Consider the following 20234-nt stretch of genomic DNA (forward strand, 5'->3'; position numbering starts at 1 on the left):
GAGAAACTTCAAAATACTTTGGTGCAGTGGGCTCTGGGGTCCTTGTGTATGGATATGGAAAGCTAATATGCATTAAATAATAAGGAAAGCAAATTGAATGCTGGCATTTATTGCTAAAGGAATAGAGTATAAATGTAGATTTAGATTTAGACTACATGGTCACATGCAGTCAAGTACAGAAGTACAGGAATACAGTAAAAGTTTTCAATGTTGCCACACACGGTGCCATCTTAGGTACAATTACCTCAGTATAAAAACTTAAGAACAAGGTAGAAAGAAATAAAGAACAAAGTTGAAAGTTAAACATCACATTCACCTTTACTATAGTGTAAAAAACAGAAATAAAGTAAAATATTACAGTCCTTCTTAGTATTAAGTCAAAAAATAAAGAAATAAAACTAAAAGTTCAACTATTGCAGTCTTTCTTAAGTGCTTAGCCATACCGGGACCATACTTTCTAATTGGGCTCAATCTCTTCCACTTTGGCTTGCTTGCCCCGCACTGACTCGATTTCTCTGCTCTCATTGTCGCTGCAGATGTCTGGGAACCTTCATCATTGTGTTCTCTCCTGAGATCCCAGACGGCCAAAGCTCCAGCCCAGGCCTTCAGCCACTGCCACACACTGGTCCTCCAAAGCCCATCCAAATGCCTTCCATGCCGGGCCTTGGTCCCATCTTCAGTCTGTATGCTCGGCATTGATGTCACCTTCAGTCAAGGTGCCGGGCACCTGGAACTCACCAAGAAATTTGGGTCAGGCCCCCAGCACTGTCTCGCATTGGACATCTAGTTGACTGCCAAATTCAACAAGCCTGATACTACCGCCGTTGCTGCCACTCTCTAAAAGGTAAGTTAGTGGAAAAGAAGCTAAAAAAAACCTAAAACCAAAAAAGAAGAAAAATAGAGGGAAAAGAAGGTAGGAAGAAAAGAAGAAGCGCAATGGAATAGGCAAGCCTACTCTGCTGCCATCTTGCCGACATGCTTACTGAGTCAAGCCTGTGTTGGGCCCGCTCACTGATTGCCACAAGTCTGTCCTCCGCCCTCACGCCACCGCAGATACAATTAAGCTCTTCATCAAGAGGAAGTAAAATAAGAGAAAAATTTTTAAAAATGAGAAAAGAGAGAAATAGAAATGAAAGAAAATAAAAGTGGACGGAGCGCATGAGCCACAGGCTCAGACGCCCTGCTCCATAGCTAACTTACTGGAAATGTTGTAAGGCATTAGTGAGACCCATATCTGGTGTATTGCATACAATTTTGGTCCCCTTACATGAAGAGGGATGTAATTGTATTGGTGGCAGTTCAGTGGAAGTTCATTAGATTGACTCCAGAAAAGAGGGGTTTGGTTTATGAAGAGAGATTGAACAGTGAAAGCCTATACTGTCTGGTGTTTAGAAGGAAGGGAGGAGATCTAATTGAAGAATCAATGCTAAAAGAGATTGACAAAGTAGATGTAGAAAAGATGTTTCCCCATTTGGGGCAATCTAGAATGTGTATCATTGTTTCACAGTAAGGGGCAGCAGATTTAAATCAATGATGAGGAGAAATCACTTCTTGCAAAGGCTCATGAATTGTGGAATTTTGAATCACAGGGTGCAGTGGCAGTTGCGACATTGAGTAAATTTAAGGAGGAGAAAGACATTTTTTCATTAGTAATGGGTTAAAAAAAATTATACATTCATGGGATGAGGACATCATTGGTTAGGCCAGCATATCCCTAATTTCCCAGTGGGCAGTTAAGAGTCAATTACATTGTTGTGGATCTGGAGTCACATGTAGGCCAGACCAGGTAGTGCTGGCAGTTTCCATCCCTAAAGGACATTAGTGAATGTTCAGGCAGAATAACTAAATAAATCACTTGATGCCCGCATTCCACTTCCACCAACGAAGAGTTTATTGAAATTATACCAGTGGGAAGAAACCTCTGGTGGTCAGAACTTTTTCAATGAACAGAGGAAAGGCATAAACTTTTATACATTTGTTTTCAGCCTGCCTTTGGCAATTACAAACCAGTTATATCACTAATTACGTACATGTCCAATCAAATTAATCATGTGTCTGTATGGTCAATGATGGGCAGCCAATGGACAACCCTTGGTTTTGATGATCTCATGATGTTTACCTTACCTCTATCCATGGGGCTTTTGCAATGCATGCTGTATTCAACCACATTCCAATACTGCTAATTTATCATAGAATCCCCTACAGTGTGGAAGCATGGCATTTGGCCCATCAAGTCCACACTAACAGCCCCCACCCGGACCACACCCCCTACTCTATAACCCTTACAACGGTTATTCCATCAAGTCTGCAGATCTCTGGACACTCTGAGAAATTTAGCATGGCCAATCTGCCTAAACTGCACGTCTTTGGACTTCAGGAAGAAACCCGCACAGACATGGGGAGAATGTACAAACTCCACACATCAAACCTGGGTCCTTGCTGCCATGAGGCAGCAGTATTAACCACTCAGTCACCATGCCAACTGTCTGCACCTATAATTGAATCCTTCCTGCTAGGAGAGGCCCTCCCTTGCTGTCTAAGACTTTCTTGAACCTAGGAGTTTTAGTGAAATCTCTTTAAAGCTCAGTATGTTTTATTTAAGGTTATATGTCAAAATTTGTAACTAACTCAAAATCTATAGCAATGATTATCTGGAACTCAGATTAGAGTAAATCTATTTGTGATGGATCTCAAACTTGAAATCAGTTAAGTCTGGAATATGTCTATCAGCACAGACAAAGATGTCCTTATCCAACAGTGTCTGGATAATTGACTGCCGCTGCATGTATGTAATTGGTCCTTTTGTGTACTATAGTTTTCTTTTTACCTTGGTTGGATTCTGTCTAGAAAGCTACAATTGTCCTAACTACACTTGTACTTTAATACACTAAACAAGCTATTCTAAGTCAATGCGAAAACACTTTAAGCTATCTTGTGCTGTTTTCAGCCATGGGCAGCCCCAACAGTAAGAATTAGTTCATAGTTAGTTATGGACATTAGTTACAGAGAATATGCTAGAAAGAGTTGTGCTGAAAATGTGTTGCTGGAAAAGCACAGCAGGTCAGGCAGCATCCAAGGAGCAGGAGAATCAACGTTTAGGGCATGAGCCCTTCTTCAAGGATGAGGAAAGTGTGCCAAGCAGGCTAAGATAAAAGGTAGGGAGGAGGGTCTTGAGGGAAGGGCGTTGGAAATGCGATAGGTGGAAGGAGGTTAAGGTGAGGGTGATCACATGAGGGTGATAGGCTGGAGTGGGGATGGGGCGGAGAGGTCAGGAAGAAGATTGCTGGTTAGGAAGGTGGTGCTGAGTTCGAGGGTTGGGACTGAGACAAGGTGGGGGGAGGGGAAACGAGGAAACTGGAGAAATCTGAGTTCATCCCTTGTGGTTGGAGGGTTCCTAGGCAGAAGATGAGGCGCTCTTCCTCCAGCAGTCGTGTTGCTATGATCTGGCGATGGAGGAGTCCAAGGACCTGCATGTCCTTGGTGGAGTGGGAGGGGGAGTTGAAGTGTTGAGCCACGGGGTGGTTGGGTTGGTTCGTCCGGTGTCCCAGAGGTGTTCTCTGAAACGTTCCGCAAGAAGACGGCCTGTCTCCCCAATATAGAGGAGGCCACATCAGGTGCAGCGGATGCAGTAAATGATGTGTGTGGAGGTGCAGGTGAATTTGTGGCGGATATGGAAGGATCCCTTGGGTCCTTGGACGGAAGTAAGGTGGGAGGTGTGGGTGCAAGTTTTGGCCAAGATGAGATCAATCATGTTCATACCAAATGGTGAAGCAGATTTGAGGGGCTGAATTGCCTACTCCTGCTCCTGGATCTTATGTTCTTATCAAGAAGAGGTTATTGTATAAACCAGATACAGTTTATTGCATAGGTACAAGGTATATAAGTTTGATAGACATTGTTATTGAGACTTTGAGGATACCTGTAAATGTGAGTCTGCGCTCCATGAGATCTAAAGATTGTCTGCCTTATCCCACCTAAGCTAGTAAAACATTATCAGATTGGGTAGAGCTTAACCTCCTCTGTTAAATCTTGATCTTCTAAGGATTTTATTTGTTCTCAGCTTAAAATAGATATTAAAAGCTTGCAGAAACTTTTTCAAAATAACCTGTGCTTTCTTTTACTTTGGTGATTTGCAATATCTTATTGAAGACTATAGTGTATTTACTTGTTTAGTTTTTGATTTATTATTTACGTTTGAAACAATCTTGTACCTTAAGAATTGTTTTCTCCAAGATGTCAAATTCTGTGTCCTATATGGCAACTCTCTATCTGTGCTTCTACACCCACCTCCCACCAGGCCCATGGTGTATCACTCTCACAATCATGTGTAACATCTTCCCTCACTCATTCTCACCTATCTCAAACCCTCACACCATTAACCCTGTATGACTTCTGTGCTGCCTACTTATTTGCTTGGGAAACATTGCCACCCTTCCCCCACCTGGACCAGCTGGGTCACCTGATTGGGGTTCTTAAACTGGTCCAATCAGGGAGTCCTGGCTGGCAGATATAAGCAGGAGTGCTCACTCTAGGAATTGGCTCTGAGGGGGTTAGATCAGTGTCTTATACTATGCACCTATAAATAAGGGGTGACTTGATAATGGGATACTGGCCTTTGTGGAGTTATTTCACTGCCAATTTCATCTCATTTAATCCCTCCTTTTCTCTGGTTTCAGGAGAAAACAGCTACAATCAGACAGAGCCAAGATAAGTGGCCCAAAATTCAGCTCTTCACCCCCTATGACAAAAGGAACCTGACCCTGGTTATTCCAAATGGATGAATGACCATGTCCAAGCCATTTGATTGATGTTAGAGTCTACTCTTGACTTACTTTAATTTGAGTATCTAACTGAAGAGTGTCTCCCTTAACTTGACTGAGGACTGCTCCGCTTAGATTTTGAGACATAGCCATTTGGTTAAGCGAATGCAGTGTGTTTGCCACATAAACTGTTGCCACAAGCTGCAGGTGTGAGATTAATGTAGTACAGTGCTGCGCAACAACATGTGTACCCTCTTGACTGATGATGGTTGACAAGGATGACAAGCTTCCTGGCTTTATATCTGTGCTAAAAGGCAAGGCACAACAGAAGTAATGTGAACATTTAACTTCTGGCTGAAGGGGCAAAATGCAAAAAGGCAAGGTAGAGATGCAATGAGTGTCAATGTAAGTGCAATGTATGAGATCAGCCCTGAGATGCAGCCTGGTGCAGTCATGAGCAGAATGTCTGGCCTGCACAAAACATATCATTTCAGAAGCATTACAATGACAGGGACTGGTGCACTCCAAACTGCAGCATGGCATTGCACAAGCGTATTGTAAGTGGGTTGGAGATGTGTTGTGATGATGTGGTGAGGCTGGTACATGTCAGATGCCAATGTCTGTGAATGTGGGATATGTGCAGATACGGGGAGACATTGATGCATGATATCCAAGATGGAGGTCTGGAGGGGCAAGTGGTAAGTCGGAACTGCCAGATACACGCACCAACTTTCATGACTGAATAAATTAGCGTTATTGTCAATGGACATTCAATAAAAATCTGGAATTAATCGTGGATGACCATGATTCTGTTGTTGATTGTTGGACAAAAGTTCCATCTGATTTACTGATGCCCTTTCATTAAGGAAAGTGCTATCCTCACCTGATCTGGCTTACATGTGACTCCAGACCTTCAACAATATGGTTGACCCTTAACTACTCTTTGGAACAATTAGGAATAGGCAATAAACGCTGGCATGGCCTGTGATGCCCACGACCTGAAATGAATATAATAGTAAAAAAATTCTCAATTTCTCATTTCTAATCAGTGGACAGTTGGGAGAATGCATATTAATTTAAAAGTGACAATGAGGGTGATAATAAGTAATAATTCACATTAATAGGACTCAATATACTCACTAGTAAGAACCACAGCTTGACATCTGAGATTCAATTCTAAAATGCAACTTGTCAGTCTCAATGTTGAAGAGGCTTTGTTTGACTTCTCACACAATTTTCTCATATTTCTTGCCAAAGCCCACATTGTCCAGGATCTGGCAATATTCTACCCATAGTTTATATCATGATAACAATTAAGTATATATTAAATTTGCTTGTTTGACATTGTTACTAACACACTGAGGAGACTCTCAGACATAATTCTACATTCCATGAGATCTGAAGATATTCTGCCTTTATCCTTACTCAAGCCAGTATGATGTCCTCAGATTGGGTGGAACTTAATGCAAACTCTAACATTTCAGAACCATTAACTGGCAAATCTTGATACCAGTCCCTAGTGGGGTCATGGGGGAAGGTGAGAAGGGCGGAAGTGGTAGTGGTTTGTGAAGTGGCTATGTGCAACATGTTATTTGGACGGACATTTCAGCATTTTGGTCCAGCAACAGTGAAGTAATGGCAATATAGTTCTAAATCAAAAGTGTGCGATTTGGAGGGGAGCTTGCAAGTGGTGGTGTTCCCATTCATCTGCTACCCACATCCTCCTAGGTGGTAGAGGTTGTAGATTTGGAGGTTGTAGATCTTTGCTGTCAAAGATGCCTTGGTAGGTTGTTGCAGTTCATTTGTAAATGGTACACACTGGTGCTACAGTGTGTCAGTGCTGAAGAATATGAATATTGAATATGATCCATGGGGTACCAATCAAGTTGGTTGCTTGATAGTCTTGGATGGTGCTGAGCTGCTTGAGTAATTATGCAACTGTGCTCATTTGGATAAATGTACCCTAGATTTTTGCTCTTAAGCCCTTCAACTTTCTGTCACTCATTGCTCCTCTAGAATTTACCTCTTTGTTCATGGGTTTGGTCATCTACCTGAATAACTCCTTTTGTGGTTCAAATTTGCTTAATAATGTCCCTTTGAATCATTTTGGAATATTTTTACTCTATTTTACTCTGTCTGCTTGCTGGGACTGTCTAGGGTGGGGGATTCAAATCCTTTATCCATCAGAACAGTCGATGAAAAATAGTGACAGAAGAAGACTAGGTAAAACATCAGGGTAAGACATTTCTACTCTGCTTCCACATCCCTGTAATTTTCTAGGACAGTAACAAAATGGCAGAGATAAATCCAACGTGAGGCAGGAAAAAAAATCAATCCTTTCTGACATTCTCATTGTTTGAAACCAGTCCAGGTTATCACACGGATCACTAAACCAAAGCTTCTTCCAAACTCATCTACTAACTGGGAAAACATGTTGAACAATCAAGAAGACACAATGACTTAAACAGTTTGATCTTTAAAGTAGTTTTTCTGAGAAGACCCATTCCTTTGAATGTTAAATTATGACCCCTGACGAGTCAAGCCCTGATGGTTAGTGAATGATGCATCGAATGGGCCCATTTAGATGAAAAATGCCCAGATTAAAGTGTGCGATAATGACTCTCACTCATTCATCTGACAGTGAAATGTACACTGTGTGCAAGGACTGGAGACAACTGAAGTAATAAAAAAAGCACCCATCCACATCAACCATTGAGGAAACTTTGCAAAGAAGGACAGGACAGAGATACATTTTTTTGTCAATGTTCATCCCAAGCAGTTCTGTGACACTGGACACTGCTCTGCGGGCTGTTCCTTGGAGTACCAAGATAAATTCAAATGTGGCTGGAGAACCACCCAACTCGGTGAAAGACACTGTTTGATCTGCTGAAAATGTGTTGGTCTTCCCATGCGAGGAGTTGTCCTTGGCTAAATGCTGAAAAGCGGCACATTGCAAGGCCCAGGACTATGTACTAAGAGATGCAGTGAAGCTTATGACAGCTGTCCAGTGACAAAAAAATGTATCTCTGTCCTGTCCTTCTTTGCAAAGTTTCCTCAATGGTTGATGTGGATGGGTGCTTTTTTTATTACTTCAGTTGTCTCCAGTCCTTGCACAAAGTAACAGTGAGGAAAGACCTTTTAAGGCCTTTTAGCCATAATGTACTGAGGGACTGAAAACTGTATGGCCAACAAGGATTGTTTATTGTGAATTATTTTTTATTTCAAAGATATACTTTATTCATAAAATAATTTGATGGTCTGTTCAGTTGGTCATGCCGTACATACGTAAACATTTGCATACAGAGATCAGAATTTATCATTTGTATATACAGGTCTGTACGTTTATCAATCATATATCCATATATTTAGCTGAGGCGTCAGCAGAGCCCAAGTGACTGCGTGGGCCCCCTGTTCTTCTCAGACAGGCAGATGTTACTAAGTGGTTTTTTCCCCACCGCGCCTTGGCCCCAAGCTTCAGCGTGTCCCTCAACACGTAGTCCTGGACCTTGGAATGGTCAACACTCAGTCAGGGTCAACTCCTTCAGCTGGAAGATCAACAGGTTTCGGACCGCCCAGAGATCGTCTTTCACCGAGTTGATGATCCTCCAGGCACAGTTGATATTCATCTGGTGTGCATCCCGGGAACAGACCGTAGAGCACAGAGTCCCGCGTCACGGCGCTGCTCGGGCCGAACCTCGACAAACACCACTGCATTCCTCTCCAGACTTCCTCTGCGTAGGCACATTCCAGAAGGAGGTGTGTGACAGTCTCGTCCCCCCCGCAGCCACTTCGAGGGTAGCATACGGTGCGGCTGAGAGTCCAGGCGTGCATAAAGGATCTCACAGGCAGAGCCCTTCTCACCACCAGCCAAGCCATGTCTTGGTGCTTGTTGGAAAGTTCTGGGTGGCCATCAGGGTGAGGGTGGCGTTGGGTGTATTTTTTCCCCCGTTGCCCAGATCTTTATACATCGAGTCCCTTCGGACCTGGTCCATCTTTGAACTCCATATAAATTGGAACACGTATAACAGCAATGATAGTGCCACACACGTATGTCCAGGTTTATTCCCGCGATGGAGAGCGACCGTAGCTTCCTCCCAAGACTTGGTGCATGCCCCAGCTCCCCCGAACCAAATACCCAGCACCTTCATGTGGTTGGTCCTGACGGTGAAGTGGATCGAGGATTGGTTGGCCCATTTCCCAAAGAGCATGGCCTCTCTCTTGCCTCGGTTGACCTTGGCCCCCAAGGCCTGTTTGAACTGGTCACATATGCACATGAGTCTGTGCACGGACAGCGGATCTGAGCAGAAAACGGCGACGTCATCCATGTACAGGGAGGCCTTGACTTGTAGGCCCCCGCTGTCAGGAATAGTCACTGCCCACCACCTCCTTAACCTCGGAGATGGTGAAGTTGCCTCCTTGCATCAGGATACCCAGGCCGGAGGCGCGGCTATCGTTGCCCCTTGACCAAACTGACGGCCCATGGGCCCACAAGCTCGACCATCTCCTGTCGCTGCTGAGGTGCGGTATCCCAGACTCCTGCAGAAACAGGACGTCGGCTTTAACGTTGGCCAGGAAGGCCATCGTAGAAATACATCACGTAGCCGATTTGATGCTAGGCACATTGATGCTGGCAACTCTTATCCCCATTTTAACAGTTTACGAGGTTACCAGTGTCCATTTGCTGCTGGTTTTGCCTCTCTGGGGTAGCTGTGTGCATCCCCGTGGTGACAGCAAACCGCTGGACCTTCCCAGGGCTGAGGTAGCTGTCCGGCTCCACGCTGGGGCCATTTCCCCGCTCTGGTATCTTCGGGTCGGGCCCAGGGTCCGCACAGTCCAGTTCTCTGACAGCGGGGCTGTCACAGGACCGCTGCTCCCAGTTACCTGGAGCTGTGGGGAGGTGGGTACCTCGTGGTTCTCACTGGGTGGGGGGAGGTCTTTACCCATCCCCTCAGAGGGATTGTCTTTTCCTGCTTGGGTGGTGCTGCCCTCCTTTTTCCCCGCGGCGCTCTGTCTCTTCCTCTGGTGACGACCCTCCTTGTGCCCGTCCTCACCGTCGGAAGAACTGCCTGTATCCTCGTTGTATAGGTGTCGCTTCCTCCTTTGCTGGGTGGCTTTGGGAGTCTAGTGAGGTTTCTTCTTCCTGCTTTTGACAGTAATTCAATCCTCTGCCTCCTTTGTTCCCTCCTCTTCCATTTCCTCCGTCTGTCTTGAGGAAGCTTGGATCGGCTGCTGCAACTCCCCGCTGTCTGCTGTCTGCTCCGCTACAGCCCGCCCTTCCTTCTGGGTGCCTCCAGACACCGTTCCCGTGCTGTTTTGTGGTACCTTGCTGGTCTCAGGCGGTCCATGGCTCGTGTTGCCACCTCCGGCCATCTGTGCATATGTGGCGGCCCCTTGTCTAGGGCAGGCCTTGTACATGTGGCCCGCCTCTCCGCACAGATTACATTTCTTGGCCTCCTTACATTCCTTGGTCGGGTGGCCTTCCTGCTTGCAGTTTCGACAGACGGTCACTTTACAATCCGCCGCCATGTGGCCTGACCTCCCACAGGTTCAACACACTTTCGGCTGCCCTGCGTATGTCAGGTAACCTCTGTTTCCTCCGATGGCAAAGCTGGAGGGTGGGTGGAGGATGTTCCCACTGGCATCGACCCTCAGGGTTACCCTGACCTGTCGTTTGCTCATCCAGATCCCGAAAGGATCGACCACATCAGTGCTTTCTCCCTCGACCTGTACGTATCTTCTCAGGAAGGTCAGGACATCTGCTGCTGGGACGTGGGGGTTGTACATATGGATTGTTACAACCCGACTCCTCTGCGCAGGAAGCACATACAACGGGACCGCTGACCTGATAGAAAACAGAGGTTCCCCTTCCTTCTCGTGAATATCAATGTATTGATTTGGCAGCATGGTGGCTCAGTGGTTTGGACTGCTAGCTCACAGTGCCAGACGCAGGTTTGTTTCCACCTTAAGGTGATTGTGTGGAGTTTGCATGTTCTCCTTGTATCAGTGTGTGTTTCCTCTGGGTGGTCTGATTTCCTCCCACAGTTCAAAGATGTGCAAGTTAGGTGGATTAGCCATGCTATACTGCCCATTGTGTTCAGGGATGTGTCGGTTAGCAGGAAATGTAGGGTTACAGGGATAGAGTGGGGAATGGATCTGGGTGGGATGATCTTCGGAGGGTCAGTGTGAACTTGTTGTGCCGAATGGCCTGTTTCCACACTTTAGGGATTCTATTCTATGTATTAAAAAGCCTATTCCAGGCTGTTAAGGGAAGCTAGGAAGGTGATAGCAGGAGCCCTGGCACGAATGTTCAAATCTGGAACTGATATGCTGGAACTGTACAGAATGCTGGTTAGGCTATGTGCGGTACTATGTGCGGTTCTGGTCACCAGATTATAGGAAGGATGTGATTGCACTGGAGAGGGTACAGAGGAGATTTACCAGGATGTTGCTTAGCCTAGAACTATGAAGAAAGAATGGATAGGCAAGCATTGTTTCTTTGGAGCACCAAAGTTTGAGAGGTGTATAAGTTTATGAAGGGCATAGACAAGATTTTGTTTTCTGTAAGTTGAGGGGTCAATATCCAGGGACTTAGAATTAAGACAAGATGTAGAAGGCAAAGAGGAAATTGAGCAGGAAGTTTCACTCAGAGGATTGTGGAATTTAGTTTCTGTAAAGAACTCCTGTAACATTTAAGCAATAGCTAGACATGCAGTTGTGTTGCTTTAGCCTCCAGGGATATTGCCCAAGGCCTGGAAAATGGGATAAGTGTCATTAGATCTTTGTTATTAGGCAGGATGTGATGAATGGTCTTCTGTGATGTAAATGTTAATGTTTGTGAATATTAAAATTGTATTAATGTACTTCAGATTGGGACATGGCGTACAGAAAAAAAGTATAATTCTATTGAACTTTTTAACATGAAATATTTTGACCACAGGCTGTACTCCTAACATGGAAAGCATATTGTAAATATTAGGAGTATTGCAATTATACTGAGGCACAGAAGAGTGGTTAAGGAGACAATTTGAATTTCATTGTATTTTCTGAAAGTTTCAGGTTGAAGTTTATTGAATTAGGCTTTTACAAATTTTATGAATAAAGTATATTTTTGGAAAAAAAGTTAAGGTCCAAGTATGTAGGCAAAGGGGTGACCTAATTGCAACCTTCTAAATTATTAAACTTATGATAGATTGGATACAGACAGGATGTTTCCTCTTGTGGGACAGAGTATTACTAGAAGCCATCAATATAAAAGTTACCAAGAAATCTAAAACATTAAAAGACCATAGGATGTACAGATAGAAGTAGGTCATTAAGCTCATTGAGTCTGCTGACTATTCAATGAGATAATACTGATCTGATGATCCTCAACTTCACTTTCCTGCCCTTTCCCTATAATCCATCTAACTCAGCCCTTGAATATACTGAATAACAAAACCTTGATGGTCCTCTGTAGTAAAGAATTCCACAGAGTCATTAACATCTGAGAGAAATAATTCCTCTTCATCTCTGTCATAAATGGGCCAGCTTTTATTATGAGATTAGACACTCTGGTCCTAGATTCTCCCTACAAGGGGAGACAACCTTTCCACATCTCCTCTGTCAGGTTCATGAAGAATTCTGTACATTTCAATAAGGTCATCTCTCATTCTTTTAAATTTCAATCAATATAGGCCCAACCTACTCAAAATCTTCTCACAAGACAGTTCCTCCATACCTGGTATTAGCACAGTAAAGAGTCAAAGAGTGTGGTGCTGGAAAAGTGCAGCCAGTCAGGCAGCAACCGAGGAGCAGGAGAGTCGACATTTCAAGCATAAGCTCTTCATCAGGAATGAGGGGGTGGCCAAAGAGGGCTGAAAGATATGTGGGAGGGGGTGAGTCTGGGGGGGAAGGTAGCTGGGAATGCGATAGGTAGATGAAGATTGGGGGGGCTGAAGGTGATAGGTTGGAGAGGAAGGTGGAGTGGGTAGATAGGAAGGAAGGTAGGGTAGGACAGTTCAAGAGGGCAGTGCCGAGTTGAAAGGTTGGATCTGGTATAAAGTGGGTGGAGGGGAAATGGGGAAACTGGTGAAATCCACATTGATCTCATGTGGTTGGAAGGTCCCAAAGTGGAAGATGGAGTGTTCTTTCTCTAGGCATCAGGTGGCTAGAGTTTGGTAGTGGAGGAGGGCCGGGACTCACGTGTGCTTGGTGGAGTGGGTGGGGGAGTTAAAGTGTTCAGCCAGAGGGCGGTAGGGTTAAGTAGTGCATGTGTCCCAGAGATGTTCTCTGAAACATTCACAAGTTGGTGTCCTGTGTCCCCAATATAGAGGAGACCACATCAAGAGCAACGGACACAGTAGATGATATGTGTGGAAGCTGAAAAATGTGTTGCTGGAAAAGCGCAGCAGGTCAGGCAGCATCCAAGGAGCAGGAGAATCGACGTTTCGGGCATAAGCCCTTCTTCAGGAATGAGGAAGGTGTGCCAAACAGGCTAAGATAAAAGATAGGGAGGAGAGACTTGGGGGAGGGGTGTTGGGAATGCGATAGGTGGAAGGAGGTTAAGGTGAGGGTGATAGGCCAGAGAACGGGTGGGGGCGGAGAGGTCAGGAAGAAGATTGCAAGTCAAGAAAGCGGTGCTGAGTCCGAGGTTGGGACTGAGGTAAGGTGGGGGGAGGGGAAACGAGGAAGCTGGAGATATCTGCATTCATCCCTTGTGGTTGGAGGGTTCCTAGGCAGAAGATGAGGCGGTCTTCCTCCAGGCGTCATGTTGCCATGGTTTGGCGATAGAGGAGGCCAAGGACCTGCATGTCCTTGGCGGAGTGGGAGGGGGAGTTAAAGTGTTCAGCCACAGGGCGGATGGGTTGGTTGGTGCGGGTGTCCCAGAGGTGTTTCAGAGATCATTTCCCCTCCCCCCACCTTATCTCAGTCCCAACCCTCGGACTCAGCAACGCCTTCTTGACCTGCAATCTTCTTCCCGACCTCTCCGCCCCCACCCCCTCTACGGCCTATCACCCTCACCTTAACCTCCTTCCACCTATCGCATTCCCAACACCCCTCCCCCAAGTCCCTCCTCCCTACCTTTTATCTTAGCCTGCTTGGCACACCTTCCTCATTCCTGAAGAAGAGCTTATGCCCGAAACGTCGATTCTCCTATTCCTTGGATGCTGCCTGACCTGCTGCGCTTTTCCAGCAAAACATTTTTCACCTCTGATCTCCAGCATCTGCAGTTCTCACTTTCTCCTAGTCCGATATGTGTGGAAGTACAAGTACATCGCTGTTGGACATGGAAAGATTCTTTGGTGCTTTAGACAGAGGCGAGGGGGGGAAGTGTGAGCACAGGTTTTGCACTTCTTGCGGCGTCAGGGGAAGGTGCTGCGAGTGGAGTGTGGGTTGGTGGGGTGGGGTCATGGTCCTAACCAGCATAGTAAACCTGCTCTGGATTATCTCCGATGCAAGTGTACTTTTTCTTAGATATGGTGCCCAAAACCATTCACAGTATTCCAGCTGTAGTCTGACTCATGCTTGTGTAGTTTTAGAAAACTTCCCAACATGTTTCTGTAAGATCCCGCCTCATTCTTCTGAATTCTAATGGATCTAATCCCAATCTACTCAGCTTCTCCTCATAAACCAACCCCCTCAACTCTGGAATCAACCTAGTGAACCTCCTCTGCACCCCCTCCAGTGTCAGTACAACCTTTCTTAAATAAGGAGACCAAATCCGCACACAGTACTCCAGGTGTGGCCTCACCAGCACTTTGTCCAGCTGTAATATTACTTCTCTGCTTTTAAACTGAACCCCTTTAGCAATGAGGACAAAATTCCATTTGCCTTCCTAATTACTTGTTGTACCTGCGGACCAATCTTCTGCGATTCATGCACAAGGACATCCAGGTCCCTCTGCAAATCAGCATGCTGCAACTTTTTACCATTCAAGTAATAATCTATTTTACTGTTACTCCTACTAAAATGTATGACTTCACTTTTACTAACATTGTATTCCATCTGCCAGACCTTTGCCCACTCACTCAATGTATCTATGTTCCTCTGCAAAGTTTCACAGTCCTCTGCACACTTTGCTATGCTACTCATCCTAGTGTCATCGGCAAATTTTGACACCGTACACATGGTCCCCTGCTCCAAATCATCTATCTAAATTGTAAATAATTGTGGTCCCAACACTGATCCCTGAGGCACACCAATAGTCACTGATTACCAGCCAGAATCGTACTCATTTATCCCCACTCTTTGCTTCCTATGAGTCAACCTATCCTCTATCCAAGCTAATACTCTATCCCTAACACCGTGCATCCTTATTTTATGCAGCAGCCTCATGTGCAGCCTTTTGGAAATCTAGGTACGCCACATCCACTGGGTTTCCATTGTCCACCTTGCTTGAAATGTCTTCATAGAATTCCAAAAGATTTGTGAAGCCTGACCTGCCCTTCATGAACCAATTTATGTTGAGATGCCCTGCTATTTCTTCCTTGAAATAGACTCAAGCATTTTTCCCATGACAGAGGTTAAGTTCACTGATCTATAATTCCCCATCTTTTGTCTACTTCCCTTTTTAAACAGTGGTGTCACATTTGCTATTTTCTAATCTGCTGGGACTGCCCCAGAATCCAGTGAATTTTGGAAAATTATTTCTCCCAGTATCTCTTTTAGTACTCTAGAATGCATTCCAATGGGGCCAGGAGACTTATCTTTCCTTGGCTGTATTAGCTTGCCCAACACTAGCGCTGTCACAATAATAACTGTTTCGAGGTCCTCACCTAACTTCCTCTCTTTGTCACTTACTGGCATGTTATTAGTATCCTCCACTGTGAAGACTGATGCAAAGTATTTATTCAATGCCCCAGCCACTTCATCACATCCCATAACTTACTGCCCCATCTCATTCTCTAAAGGACAAACATTTACTTTAGCCACTCTCCTTCATTTTATATATTTATAAAAACTTTTGCGGTCTGTCTTTATATTCTGTGGTAGTTTTTTCTCATACTCTATCTTACTTTTCTTTATAGCTCTTTTTGTGGCTTTCTGTTGCTCTTTAAAGTTTTCCAATCTTCTAGATTCCTGCTGTTTTTGGATGCTTTGTATGCCTTCCATTTCACATTGAAAGCCTGACTTATTTCCTTAGACACCCGTGGCAGATTACTCCTCCTCTTGCTGTCCTTCCTTCTCACTGGAATATACTTTTTGCTGAGCACTTTGAAAGATTTCTTTGAAGGTCCTCCACTGCCCACCAACTGTCGCACCATAATGTCTCTGTTTCCAGTCTACTTTAGCCAGGTCCTCCCTCATTCTATCATAGTCCACCTTATTCAAGCACAGGACCCTGATATTGGATTTTATCGTCACACTATCCAGCTGTATTTTAAATTCAATCATACTGTTATCACTCCTTCCAAGAGGATCTCTGACTATGAGGTCATTAATTATTCCAGTCTCAATATACAGGACTAGATCTAGGGTAGCTTGCTCCCTCATCGGTTCCATTACACTATGTTCAAGAACACTATCACGGATACACTCAACGAACTCCTCCTCAAGGCTACCCTGACCAAAGTGATTTGACCAATCTACATGCAGATTAAAATTCCCCATGATAATAGCTGTTCCATTTTTGCAGGCATTAGTTATTTCCTTGTTTAATATGGACATTTTGCAAGATGTCACCATCTATTTCCCTCCAGTGTATACCTTCCATATCCTTTTCCACACACAATAAATGCCGATGCAAAATACTCATTTAGTATCTCCATCATTTTCTGCGGCTCCACTCAAAGGCAGTCATGCTGATCTTTGAGGGGCCCTATTCTCTCCCTAGTTATCCTTTTGTCCTTAATGTATTTGTAAAAACTCTTTGGATTCTCCTTAGTTCTATTTGCCAAAGCTGTCTCATGTCTTGACCAGATGGGCCAATGGGCTGAGAAGTGGCAGATGGAGTTTAATTCAGATAAATGCGAGGTGCTGTATTTTGGGAAAACAAATCTTATCAGGACTTATACACTTAATGGTAAGGTCCTAGGAAGTGTTGCTAAACAAAGAGACCTTGGAGTGCAGGTTCATAGCTCCTTGAAAGTGGAATCGCAGGTAGATAGGATAGTGAAGAAGGCGTTTAGTATGCTTTCCTTTATTGGTCAGAGTATTGAGTACAGGAGTTGGGAGATCATGTTGCGGCTGTACAGGACATTGGTTAGGCCACTGTTGGAATATTGTGTGCAATTCTGGTCTCCTTCCTATTGGAAAGATATTGTGAAGCTTGAAAGGATTCAGAAAAGATTTACAAGGATGTTGCCAGGGTTGGAGGATTTGAGCTATAGGGAGAGACTGAACAGGCTGGGGCTGTTTTCCCCTGGAGCGTCGGAGGCTGAGGGGTGACTTTACAGAGCTTTACAAAATTATGAGGGGCATAGATAGGGTAAATAGACAAAGTCTTTTCCCTGGGGTCGGAGAGTCCAGAACTAGAGGGCATAGATTTAGGGTGAGGGGGGAAAGATATAAAAGAGACCTACAGTGCAACATGTTCACACAGAGGGTGGTACGGGTATGGAATGAGCTGCCAGAGGAAGTGGTGGAGGCTGGTACAATTGCAAAATTTAAGAGGCATTTGGATGGGTATATGAATAGGAAGGGTTTGGAGGGATATGGGCTGGGTGCTGGCAGGTGGGACTAGATTGGGTTGGGATATCTGGTCGGCATGGACATGTTGGACCGAAGGGTCTGTTTTCGTGCTGTACATCTCTATGACTATGACTAATTGTCTGCCCCAATGTGATGTTATTATTTGGTGGCCTCTAGATGCCTATCAGTGACTTTTTTTTCTTGGAATTCCTAATTTCCACCCAAGTGGATTCAACATCGTGCTCCATAGAACCTAAATCATCTCTCAGTACCACCCTGATGTCATCCTTGAATATCAGAGCTACACCACCTCCCTTGCATTCCTGTCTGTCCTTCTGAATAGTCTGGTACCCCTGAATACTTAATTCCCAGTCATGTCCATTCTCCAACCATGTCTCTGTGATGGCTACCAAATCATATTCGTTTACGATGATTTGTGCCGTTAACCCATCAACATTTGTTTCGAATGCTACGAGCATTCAGGTAAAGTGACTTTATGTTAGTTTTCTTACCGTCATGATTCACAACATCTATAATATCTCCTGAGTTATCCTTCATTTTTGCTTCTTTCATAGTCTGCCTTGAACTTAAACCCTCCTGTATACATGCTAACCTGCCACTTACCTTTTCATTTATCACCGTACTTCCTATGTCTTTCCCTTTCCCTTCCCCCCGACTTACAAGTTTGAAGTCCTAGTGACCACCCTATTTATCCTTTTCGGTAGAACACTGGTTTCAGATCAGTTCAGGTGGAGACTGTCCCATTGGTACAGATCTCACACCCCCCTCCCACCCCACCCCCCCATCCCCCCACCCCCATCCTCCACCACCACCACCACTTCCAAAACTGATGCCAATGTCCAATGAAATGGAACCCCTCTTTCCCACACCATTCCCTGAGCGACGCGTTTACTTCCCTAATTTTCTTGTCCCTAAGCCAATTTGCACGTGGCTCAGGCAGTAATCCAAAGATTATGACCTTTGAGGACCAGTTCCTTAATTTTGCTCCTAGTACTCATTAATCCCCAAACAGGTCCTCCATCCAACCCTTGCCTATGTTGTTAGTCCCAATGTGGACCATAATAACTTGAAATTATCACCATGATAGCATTAAGTAAGGAAAGATGGGAGGACGGTTGAGTGAAGCACAAATGACATACCAACATGGACTGTAGGGTTGAATGGCCTATTTTATGCATCCTATTTTATACATAGTATGTATCTAATGTAAAACGTAGCTCAGTGAATGTGTAATTAATGGTTTGGTATAATTCTGGGCTATATAGAATACATCCAGCCTAAATTTCTTCGGTTTGTTCTTGGCCTAGATGGTTGTAAGAGGTCTGCAATTCTCTCTCAGTGCCATTGGTCAAGGTGGGAAAGCAATCTAGACGGAAGTGTAAAATTACAGAGACATTAATAGCTTAAGTGATTGGGAAAAATGATTGCAAATGGTTTAATGCAGGAAAATCTGACATCATCCACATTGGACCCAAACAGTTAAGAACTGGAAACAGTGGAAGCCCTCCTCTCATTTATCTCTCCACCCTTCAGGCCCTCTGCCTGTATTCCTCTTGAAGGTCTTTTGCCCAAAACGTCGATTTTACTGCTCCTCGGATGCTGTCTGAACTGCTGTGCTTTTCCAGCACCACTCTAATCTCTGGTTTCCAGCATCTGCAGTCATTGTTTTTACCCAATAGTGGAAGTCCAAAAAGACCTGGAGTTCCAGCTACATAAACCACTAATGTGTCATGCACAGATACAAAAAAATGATCAAAAAGACAAGTGAACATTAGGCTTTATATAAAGTTGAATAGAATGTAAGGGGTAAAAATCATGCTATCAGCTTTACAAAGTCCTGGTTAGAGAACTGTGAGCCATTCTGTGGGGCATATTGGCTCAGTAGTTAGCACTACTGCCTCACAGCACCTGGGACCTGAGTTTCATTCCAGCCTTGGGCAATGGTCTGTATAGAGTTTGCACATTACTTGTGTCTTTATGGATTTCCTCTGGGTGCTCTGGTTTTCTTCCACAGACTTAAGATGTTAGGTTAGGTGGTTAGGTGGATTGGCCATGCTAAATTGAGTGTAGTGTCCAGGGATGCGTACGTTAGATGGATTAGCCATGGGAAAGGCAGAATAGGGTGGGGAGCTGGGTCTAGCTGGGATGCTTTTCAGAGGGTTAGTGCAGATTCAATGGGCTAAATGGCCTCTTTTTGCATTATAGGGATTCTATGAAGCATCAATTTGAAAATCATCATTTTTCGTGATGCTGGTTGAGGAATAAACATTGGCTTGACCATCTGGAGAATTCACCTGCTTTTCTTGAGTCTCACAGTCAGAGAGTCATAGAGATACACAGCACGGAAACGACCCTTCGTTCCAACCAGATATCCCAACCTAATCTAGTCCAACCTGCCAGCACCCAGACCATATCCCTCCAAACCCTTCCTATTCATATACCCATCCAGATGCCTTTTAAATGTTGCAATTGGACTAACCTCCACTATTTTCTCTGGCAGCTCATTCTATACATGTACCACCCTCTGTGTGAAAAAGTTGCCCCTTAGGTCTCTTTTATATCTTTCTCCTGTCACCCTAAGCCTATGCCCTCTAGTTCTGGACTCTCCCACCCCAGGGAAGAGACTTTGTCTATTCATACTATCCATGCCTCTCATGACTTTATAAACCTCTATAAGGTCACCCCTCAGCCTCCAATACTCCTTGATATTTGGGTAGCTGTGGAGCAGAATTGTATGACACAGAATTTATAGCAAAAGATTACACTGTCATGCAACTGAGGCAAATTATTGAACAAACCTAGATTACTGTTAAGTTTTTCATCTTTTACAATGGGTTGCAGGTT

Source organism: Chiloscyllium plagiosum, unplaced genomic scaffold (assembly GCF_037043375.1).
Source record: "Chiloscyllium plagiosum isolate Xiang-an unplaced genomic scaffold, Cpla_swu_hap1 HiC_scaffold_33, whole genome shotgun sequence".
Classification (NCBI taxonomy): domain Eukaryota; kingdom Metazoa; phylum Chordata; class Chondrichthyes; order Orectolobiformes; family Hemiscylliidae; genus Chiloscyllium; species Chiloscyllium plagiosum.